We start from the raw sequence: 10,131 nt of genomic DNA, 5'->3' as shown, positions 1-10,131 counted from the left end.
GTTAGTAAAGGTGTTATGGCTCAAACATGGGATCGAAGAAGCTACTTGGGAAACCGAGAACTCTATGAAAGAACGATACCCAAACCTATTTACCCGTAAGATTTTCGGGGATGAAAATTTCTTAAGTGGGGGAGAGTTGTGACAGCCCTAAATTGACCCTAGTCGGAAAGTGGTTTCGGGAACGCTAAACCGAGTCACCAAAGTATTTGAATATGATATTTATTGTCTAAAATATGTGAATATGAATGTGTGAAAGTTTTAAGCTTCGATTTAGTCGATTGCATGTGAATTTAATTAATAGGACTTATGTGTGACACTTTTAAAAGGTGATAGGTTAATCTATAAGGACCTATTAATGCATGTTATAAAAATGATGGGTTTGCATGTCAAATTTCCATTTATAATAAGTAGTGGCCGGCCATGGTATGGGTCATTGATGATAATATGTATTTTCTATTAGCATTATTAGTTTACAAAATAAAATAAGGAATTAAGAATAATAAAACATGTGGTAAATGGGAGGAGAAACCAAAGTTTTCATCTTTGCTCCTCATTGCCGTGACTAGAGAGAACAAGCTTGGAAAAATTCAGCTATGGTGGTTAGCTAAATCAAGGTAAGTTCAAGGATGATTCTTGGATTTCTAGCATTTTTTTTGAGTTAGTCATTAAGCTCCTTGCTTAGCCCATGTCCAAATTTCGAATCTTGTTGGTAACATGAGTAATCGGTTAAGAGAAAATGTTCAAGAAATGGTTGTTGTTCATGTTATATGGATGAAAAGAAAAATTGGTAGTTAGGTGAAGTAGAGTCTAACAAATGAGCACATATGTGCATTAGTTGCTAGATGGAGAAAAATCGGCTAGCAAGTTGAGTACTAAGGCGAATATGATTTTGGATATTATTGGGCAATGTATGTGTTTTGAATTGATGGAATGGAGAGGATGCTTTAATTGTGTTATGAACAATTATATGTTAAATTAAGGTTTGCTAAGCTAGCTATTAAGGTGAAGTGCAAATGTTAGTATTTGATTGCTAGTGTATATATGTGTAATAGCCGAAATGAAGATGCTTGATGTCATGAATAAATGTTGTTTATATGTTTGGGAATTGAGTAAAAAATTGATGTTTAATCACTTAAAGATTCGGCATTGTTTATGATAATTTACTTAAAATGTGATTTTGAATGTTATGAGTATTGGGATGTAAGTATATGTGTGTGCTTGGTCATAGGAGTTTGCTATGAAATTTTGTTTGGTTGAGTGATGAATGGCCGAATGAACTATAGGCTAGGGTGGATAAATTTTTGTACATAAGTAGTGTGTGTGACTATTGTTAATGAATATTCGGCATAATGAGGTTTATGAGTAAATGGCATAATATATATATATGTGTGAATATGTGGTAGTGCATAAAACAAGAAATCAATTAAATTGGGATGGTCACACATAGGTGTATTCGGCTTGTAGTTTTATAAATGTGATATGAGTATTTTTTTTGTAAATGAGTAGTAAATATGTTAGGAATGGTTCTAAAATGTATATGGATGCCGTGTGATTGTGTTTGATTGGGAAGTAAATTGTTTGATTTAGCTCAAGAGCTTAGAGGATCAAAGTTGGATAAGGGAAAGGAAAAAGTGATCGAATAGCCATTGAAATCGTTTGACAACATCCGAGGTAAGTTTTCGAGTAATGAAACTTAGTTTATGATTTGATTAAGTCATGACATATAAGCATAACAAATAAACGGTGATATAATGATTCTACTTGAATTGTATATTGAGGTGATTAGTTTATACCTATGACGGGTAGCCGAATGTGTATAGAGATCATGTTATAAAGCAAATCAAAATCATGCTCTTTGTATGTGGCTATTGAGCCGAAAATGGTAATGGTTGATAAGCGTCTTGTGTTTGAATTCTAGTTATGATAATGAAATATGGATGTGTCATGATTTATTGGTATATGTGCTTGATTATTCGGATGATATCCGGCTAAGTCCCAAGGCATTTGTGCAAGTTACTATATCCGAGCTAAGTCCCAAGGCATTTGTGCGAGTAGTTGCTATATCCTGCTAAGTCCCAAGGCATTTGTGCTAGTGACTATATCCGGCTAAGTCCCGAAGGCATTCATGCTAGTGACTATATCCGGCTATGACCAAGGCATTTGTGCGAGTTGCTATATCCGCTAAATCTCAAGATACTTGGGTTTGGAAGCGAGCGATCTTGCTGTAATAATTTCAATTAATACGCTCATAAATACAAGCGATAAGGTATGTTTCGTATATGCATCGGAAAGGTTGATTCCTTTCAAATAGTACTCGCTCAATTGACTAACGAGCTTCCGGCCTCTAGTTAGGTTTGATACCCTGTGTATGAATATATTGGTTGAAGCGTGAAGAAATTATGATTTTGAGAATGTGCATATATGAAATTATTCATTTAGTCATATGAACGCTATACTTTAGTCATAAACAATTTCGTTACTCAAAACTTACTAAGCATTAAATGCTTATTCCGTTTCTTTAATTCTCTGTTTTATAGATTTTTGTTCGTCAGCTATCGGACTCGGGATTGTCGAAGTCGAAGTTGTCCACACTATCTAAGCCCTTTTGGTACTCTTTTAGTTAAACGTTGATAATGGCATGTATAGGACTAACCTTTGTTGTTAATCAAGTACCTTTGGTAATGTGTATATATTCGGGTAGCCATGCGAAAATGGCTTAAATATTTTGAGCATAGTATTAAAATCATTTTGTATATATATGGTTATTGAGAGGTGTGGAAATGCTTGGCAATGATTAGCCATTGGAATGGTTAATCACGATCATATTTGGTGCTATGTATGTCAAATGGCTAGTTGAATCATGGAAACTATGAAATAGGTGAAATTTACCTTAAAATAGATGCTGATAGCAGCAGTGATGTGAGTTTGAAAATTCACTAAAAATAGTAGGAATGTAATTAAATAATGAATAAATTATATAATCGAACCTTGATGATTCTATTTTCATATGGAAGAAGCGAAACTACCATATGAGCCGTATTTTATGAGATGTTTAAGTTTTCGTGAAATAGGACCAGAACTATTACTGGATCCCCTGTTCTGACTTTGAAAATTTACCATAAATTAACCAGAAATAATTAGAAGTCATGCTTTATATGTAAAGATTTCGTTTTGAGTCTAGTTTCATTAGAAACAAACGACATATGTATTGAAGCCCTGTACAGGGAGATATCTAAGTCGTAATGCATGAAGGTCAAAGTAGTCGAACCCTGAAACAGGGGAGAATTTAACTAATAAACTCTACTAATTGGCCTGACCAAAAATTCTAGAAACAAATCTGTAGATGGATATATGAGTCTAGTTTTAGGGAAAATTCACGGAATTAGTTTTTGAGTTTTGGAACTTGAGATATGATTTTTGAGGTGACAGTGAAGCAGTTAGCCAACTTGTCTGGAAATTTTAAAATGAACTGTGTAAATAAATGAACTAAGTTCGTTAACACCTCGTGTTCGACTCCGGCAACGGTCTCCGGTGCGGGGCGTTACATTTACTCATAGCAATTACTTAACCAAACAAGTCAGGCACCTAACATCATATGAATGCCATACAAACATAGATAAGCTTTTCACAATATAAAGTTTCATTTCATTCACGTTTCCACATTTCTCAACTTATGGTTATCTCATTTCGTACATTATCACGTACATATCATGAACTTCTATTCATACCTTTCTAAGTTTCGTCTCATCATAAACACATTTCAAATATCTCAATATCAGTTTTAGTACTATTGAAAATAGCTCGGTTGGAAAGCATCTCTATCTATAAGTAAAACAAATATTAGATCGGATCATACACATCACACTATCACAGATTTATATGACATGTATTTCTAGACACTTTACACATCTCAATTGTTCCGAGAATCGAATAAACTGAAGCTCTGATACCAATAAATGTAACACCCCTAACCCATATTCGTCGTCAGAACGGGGTTACAGGATGTTACTGGAGTTTACAGAATAATTACACATAATTCCACTATTTGCTCATATTCCAGTCAAGCTGTCTTCTCAAGTCATAGTTACTAAATTATTTATATCTGGAGCTACGGAACTCCAAATTAAGATTCGCTAATTTTCCCTAAAATTAGACTCATTTATTTTCTTATCATAAAATTTTCAGAATTATTGGATTAGTCAATAAGTACAGTTTATTCTTCAAAGTTACCCCTATTCTACTGTTTGACAACTTCGACCTTTCTTTACTAACAATTAATTATCTCCTCATATGGAATTCAGATGATACTCTTGTTTGTTTCTTTTGAAAATAGACTCATTGATGATTTTAAGCATATAAATTATAACCCATAATTATTTTTATATAATTTTTAATGATTTCCCAAATTAAAAAAGGGGATTTCGAAATCATTCTAACTCTGTCTCACAAAAATTCAAATATCTCATAAAATAAGATTCTTTTGTTTACACCGTTTCTTCTATGTAAAACTAGACTCAGTAGGATTTAAATTAATATTCTATTCAACCTATAAATTTATTTCCATAATTGTTGGTGATTTTTCAAAGTTGGACTTCTGCTGCTGTCCAAAAACTGTTTTAGTGAAAAATGTTGATAACTAAGTTTATGACACATTCACTTCCTTTCAATTAAACCCTATACATGCCATATAAACCTTAAAATGCACAATAAAATTTACTGAAGTAATCTGAATAGTGTGCCCTGATGTGTTGATCCAATCCACCGATTTCACGTCAATCTACAAAGAACATTTAACACACAAGAGTAAGCTTATGAAAGCTTAGTAAGCTCATAGGCATAGAAAAATAAATCTTACCAAATATTAGTTTTCCAAAATTCAGATCATATGGACATTTCAAGTAAGTTACTTTTATCCTGTAAGTCATAATCTCATTTAAAAAATTTTTACTTAATTGAGCTCAATAATAATAATGATAACATTACTTACATTTCTTTTTCCACATGTTACATTTACGACTTACCAATTTTTCCATTCAAGGAACGACTTACGGATTTGAGTACATCGTGATTTAAAGCCTGAAGTCTAGCTGAAGCACATAAGTGCTAAACGGAAGCTCGAAGGCTAACTGAAGCACACAAGTGCTAAACAGAAGCCTAGCACGGAAGCCCGAAGGCTAACTGAAGCACACAAGTGCTAAACAGAAGCTTGAAGGCTAACTGAAGCTCATCAGAGCTGAACTGAAACCCACCAAAAGGGTTAACTGAAACTTATATGAGTTAACGGAAGCTCATAAGAGCAAAACAGAAAGCAAACATGAGAATTCACAACAAATGTTGAATCTCATTTTACTTGGGTAATTTACCGTCAATTCATCTTTTTCACTGAATGATCATACTTATTTCCTATGTTCCGTTCCTCCGAAATTCTCAGCTCAATTTCGTAACTTTCGTACATAATTTACTTATTTTCAACAATTAACATACATAAATATTAATCACCATTCATAAAATAAAATTGAAATTTAATAATTTAATCGTACGAACTTACCTGGGAAAATTCGCAAAAGTCATACAAGTTCAGGGACTAATCGGCCATTTTCTCTTTTCCACAATTCACTTCGGGTTCTTGATCTATAATTGTAAAATCATTCATTTATTAGCATTCATTTCAATTTTACTCTAATTTACAATTTATACCCTTTAATTCCCACAATTACACTTTTTCCACAAATTTTACAAATTTTACAATTTAGTCCCTGCTCAATTAACCCATCAATTAAGCTAACTTTTCTCAATTAACACTTTATTTATTCATTCTAAGCTACTACACAACCTTTGAAAATCAAAATTTTAGTACCAAATCTTAATTCACAACTTTTTCACAATTAGGTCCTAAAATCAATTTTTATCAAAATCACTTAATAAAATCATCATATAATAAAATAGAACTTGAATTCCATAATAATTCACCATAATCACACAAAACTTATTCATGGTAACTTTTAAAGTCACCCATAATATCAAAAACTAATGAATTAGATAATTGGACCTAATTGTAAAAGTCACAAAAACATAAAAATTACTAAGAAAAAGTAAAAATTGAACTCACATATGTCAAAATATAAAAAAACGGCAACTTACAGACCTCCAATGTCATTTTTTCTGAAGAAAAATGATGATATCTCTAGATTTTTCAATTTTGTCTTTATTTTATATGTTTAATTTGCAAAATTTCCAATTTTTCCGTTATTTCTCCTTGTCTTTTTGCTGATTTTCTTACCCAAACCATCCAGCCCATATAATTTGGGTCTAATTGCCTTTTAAATCCCTCATTATTAGTCACTTAAGCTATTTAATCACTTTACCAAATTTTTCACTATTTTCAATTTAGTCCTTTTTAATTAATTCACTAACCAAACGTTAAAATTTTTTAACGAAACTTTAATACTAGCTCAATAACACTCCATAAATATTTATAAAAATATTTATGGCTCGGTTTATGAATCTGAGGTCTCGATACTTTATTTTCAACCCGATTTACCTAATAAATTCTTTTAAATCACAAAATTTACAAACTACAAAAAAATACTTCTATAATCACACTTGACTCATAGGTATTAATTTATTAAATTTTTAACTCACTTGTCAAATTTAGTGATCTTGAATCGCTGTTTCCGACACCATTAAAAATTAGGCTGTTACAAATGTAGTATGAAAAATGGAAATATTCTTTAAAGACAAGCATGAATATTTCTATTATTCTACTATTAATATTCACTAAAGATAGTCAAATGGATTAGAGAAATCATGAAATACGTAAAATGTTTAAAGAAAATAGAGAGAAAAGAGTAAACAAACGCAAAAGGGAGAAGCTTGAGTCGTCGGAAATAGTGTTGCAGGCGGCGCATGGGCGTGGCAGGTAGGGCGTGTGGAGTTGTAGTGTCTAGGGTTAGGTATTTTTGGGGAGGGAGATGATGAATAGTAAGGGGTTTATATAAATTTTTAAATTTGGGCGCTTTTGACATTCGGCCCATGCCCGTGCTTCTTGGGCGTGTGGGTGCACACGACCGTGTTTTGCTTCGTTTTCTTCTCCTACGCCCGTGTATGATAGCCCATGCCTGTGTTCTTTTTGACAGTGTCGACCACGGGTGAATGACACAAACGTGTCGTACGCCCGTGTTAAATTCTCAGTTTCAACCACGATTTCAAGGCACGGGTGTGTCTCACGCCCGTGTTGTTTTGGCAGTTTCACCCACGGCCATGTCGCACGGCTATGGCAACTTATAGCATCCTGTGTTGGGGAAAACTTTTTCCCTATTTTCACACGACCGTATCGCACTGCCGTGTCTCCTTCTGTGGTGTGAGCACGGCCTAAGGCAAGCCCGTGTGCCTGGCCGTGTGGATGGGAAAACCCTGTGTTTCAAGACTCAGTTAGTAGGTTAGATGTGAAAACCTAGATTTCAAATAAATCATTGCTGTTAATGCTCAGGTTGCCTCCCGAGAAGTGCTTATTTATAGTCTAAGCTTGACTTACCTTTCTAGTGCATGGTCATGGTGGTGCAAGGAGTTTACACTCCTCATCTCTACTATCAATTTTATCAAAATAAGGGTTAAGATGAGTATTGTTTACCTTAAAAGTGTCGAATTTGGTATGAATTACCTCGATTGTACCATATGGGAAAATACTGAGTACTGTGAGAGAAATTTCTTCATTAGGTTCAGAAGTAGTAATGCGAGGGTCTACTGCATCTAGTAGTACTTTTTCTCCAACCTTAAGTTGATTTGGTGCGTCATTGAGCTCGTCATGGCGTGATTTTGGTTTATCGTGTGTCCTCGGTCTATGTGTCCACCATCCATCCAGTTCCTCGATTTGTAGCCTTCGTTCTTCATAGATAGGTCTTTTGTTGTTGTTTGAACATGGCTCATATGCGTTCTTCGAAACTGTTTCCTAAATAGAGGGTTTCACCACATGATCAGTACTAGTAGAATGATTTATACTACCACCTTCAATTTTTGATGTGTTACTCGAATTAGAGCTTGAAGGGTGATTGTTTTCTCTCCCACATGAAGTGTGAGTTCACCTGTACCAACATCAATAATGGTTCTAGCAGTCGCTAAAAAGGGTGTCCTAAAATCAAAGGTGCGTTACTATCCTCTTCTATGTCTACAACAACAAAGTCTACTGGGTATATAAATTTATCGATCTTAATAAGAACATCTTCAATGATACCTCTAGGAAATCTAATGCAATTGAATGATCATCCTAGTTGGTTTGGGTTTCCTAAGACCTAGCTGTTTAAACATTTTATAAGGTATAACATTAATGCTTTCCCCTAAGTCAGCCAATGCATTATGAACATCTAAACTACCAATTAAACAAGGAATCGTAAAACTCCCTAGATCTTTCAATTTGTTGGGTAGCTTATTCTATAATATGGCTGAGCAAACTGCATTCAACTCCACATGCGACCCCTCATGCATCTTTCGTTTGTTTGCTAGAAGCTTCCTTAAAAATTTGACTGCATTTGGCATCTGCGAGAGAGCTTCGATAAACAGTAAGTTAATATGTAATTTCTTTAATAGTTTAAGGAATTTATCGAATTGTTTATCTATACGGTCTTTCCTTGTCGCATTGGGGTATGGTACCCGTGGTTTGTACTTTTTACTTACCATTTTTTGCTCACTGTGGACTACCTCACCTTTATCTTGACTTACCGCAATGCCTTGCCTCAGTTCTGATATAGGCTTAACTAACCCTTCCTTGTCATGAGTGGTAATCACATTGAGTTGTTCCCTTGGGTTAGATTCTGTGTTACTCGGAAAACTACCTTGTGGTAGTTCAGAAATTAGTTTGGCGAGTTGGCCTATTTGAGTTTCAAGCCCTTGGATTGACGCTTGTTGATTTTTAAGGGCTGTCTCGGTATTCTGGAAATGAGTTTTTGACACCGAGATGAACTTTGTTAGTATCTCCTCAAGGTTTAGCTTTTTCTCTTCTTATTAGGGTGGTTGTTGGAAGCCTGGAGTTGGTGGTCTCTGATTCCCTTGGCCTCCCCATGAGAAATTTGGGTGGTTCCTCCAACCTGCATTGTAAGTATTACTATAAGGATTATTTTGAGATAGAGGATTATTACCCTTGTAATTTAACTGCTTGTTCTCCATGTTGTGGCCATAAGATGGGTATTCTGAATTGCTTGATCCACCTCCAGTTGCTTCGCACTGCATTACTGGGTGAACCTGTGAAGAACTAAGAAAACCATCAATTTTCTTATTCAATAGTTCTACCTGATTAGAGAGCATGGTGACCGAATCGACGTTATAAACGACGGCTGCTTTTGTTGGCTTTGTCCTCATGACTTGGCACTAATAATTATTCAGTGACATCTCTTCTGTAAATTCATAAGTATCTTCAGGTGTTTTATTATTGATGGTTCCGCCAGCGGCTGTGTCGATCATCTGTTAAGTCGAAGGATTTAGGCCATTATGAAACGTTTGAACCTGTAGCCAAAGTGGTAACCCACGGTGAGGGCACCTTCTTAAAAGGTCCTTGCATATTTCCCATGCATCGTAGAGTGTTTCTAAATCCATCTACATAAAAGAAGAGATATCATTATGTAATTTGGATGTTTTAGCCGGCGAAAAATATTTTAATAAAAACTTTTCGGTCATTTGTTCCCAAGTAGTGATTGGCCCTCGTGGTAACGAGTTCAACCATTGTTTAGCGTTATTCCTCAATGAAAAGGGAAATAACCGAAGGTGTATGGCATCATCAGAAATGCCATTGATTTTAAAAGTGTTGCAAAATTCTAAGAAATTTGCCAAGTGAGCGTTCGGATCCTCGTCCTGCAAACTATCAAACTGAACAAACTGTTGTATCATTTGAATTGTATTAGGTTTCAGTTCAAAAGTATTTGCAGCTATAGCAGGTCTAACTATGCTTGATTCAATTCCTGTTAAAGAAGGTTTAGCATAATCATACATAGTGCGTGGAGCAGGATTCTGATTACCAGCATTTGCAGAAGGTAGCAGATTTTCTTAGTTTTCAGCCATATCCTCGGTTGTGGTAGAAGTATCATCCTCTTGCTCTTCCTCTATGTATTGTAAGCTTCGCCTTATTTCTCTTCGGTTTCTGCG

General features: G+C 34.8%; 1 non-coding gene across 1 annotated transcript; it reads left to right on the top strand.

Moving 5' to 3' along the window:
- The first annotated feature begins 9,511 nt into the window (after positions 1-9,511).
- Positions 9,512-9,617, top strand: LOC128279847 (small nucleolar RNA R71). Its single transcript, XR_008270040.1, has one exon. It is a non-coding gene; the product is annotated as a small nucleolar RNA R71 (small nucleolar RNA).
- The last annotated feature ends 514 nt before the right edge of the window (positions 9,618-10,131 follow it).

This window comes from Gossypium arboreum, chromosome 8 (genome assembly GCF_025698485.1).
Source record: "Gossypium arboreum isolate Shixiya-1 chromosome 8, ASM2569848v2, whole genome shotgun sequence".
NCBI lineage: Eukaryota > Viridiplantae > Streptophyta > Magnoliopsida > Malvales > Malvaceae > Gossypium > Gossypium arboreum.
This window is presented reverse-complemented; position numbering and strand designations above follow the sequence as displayed.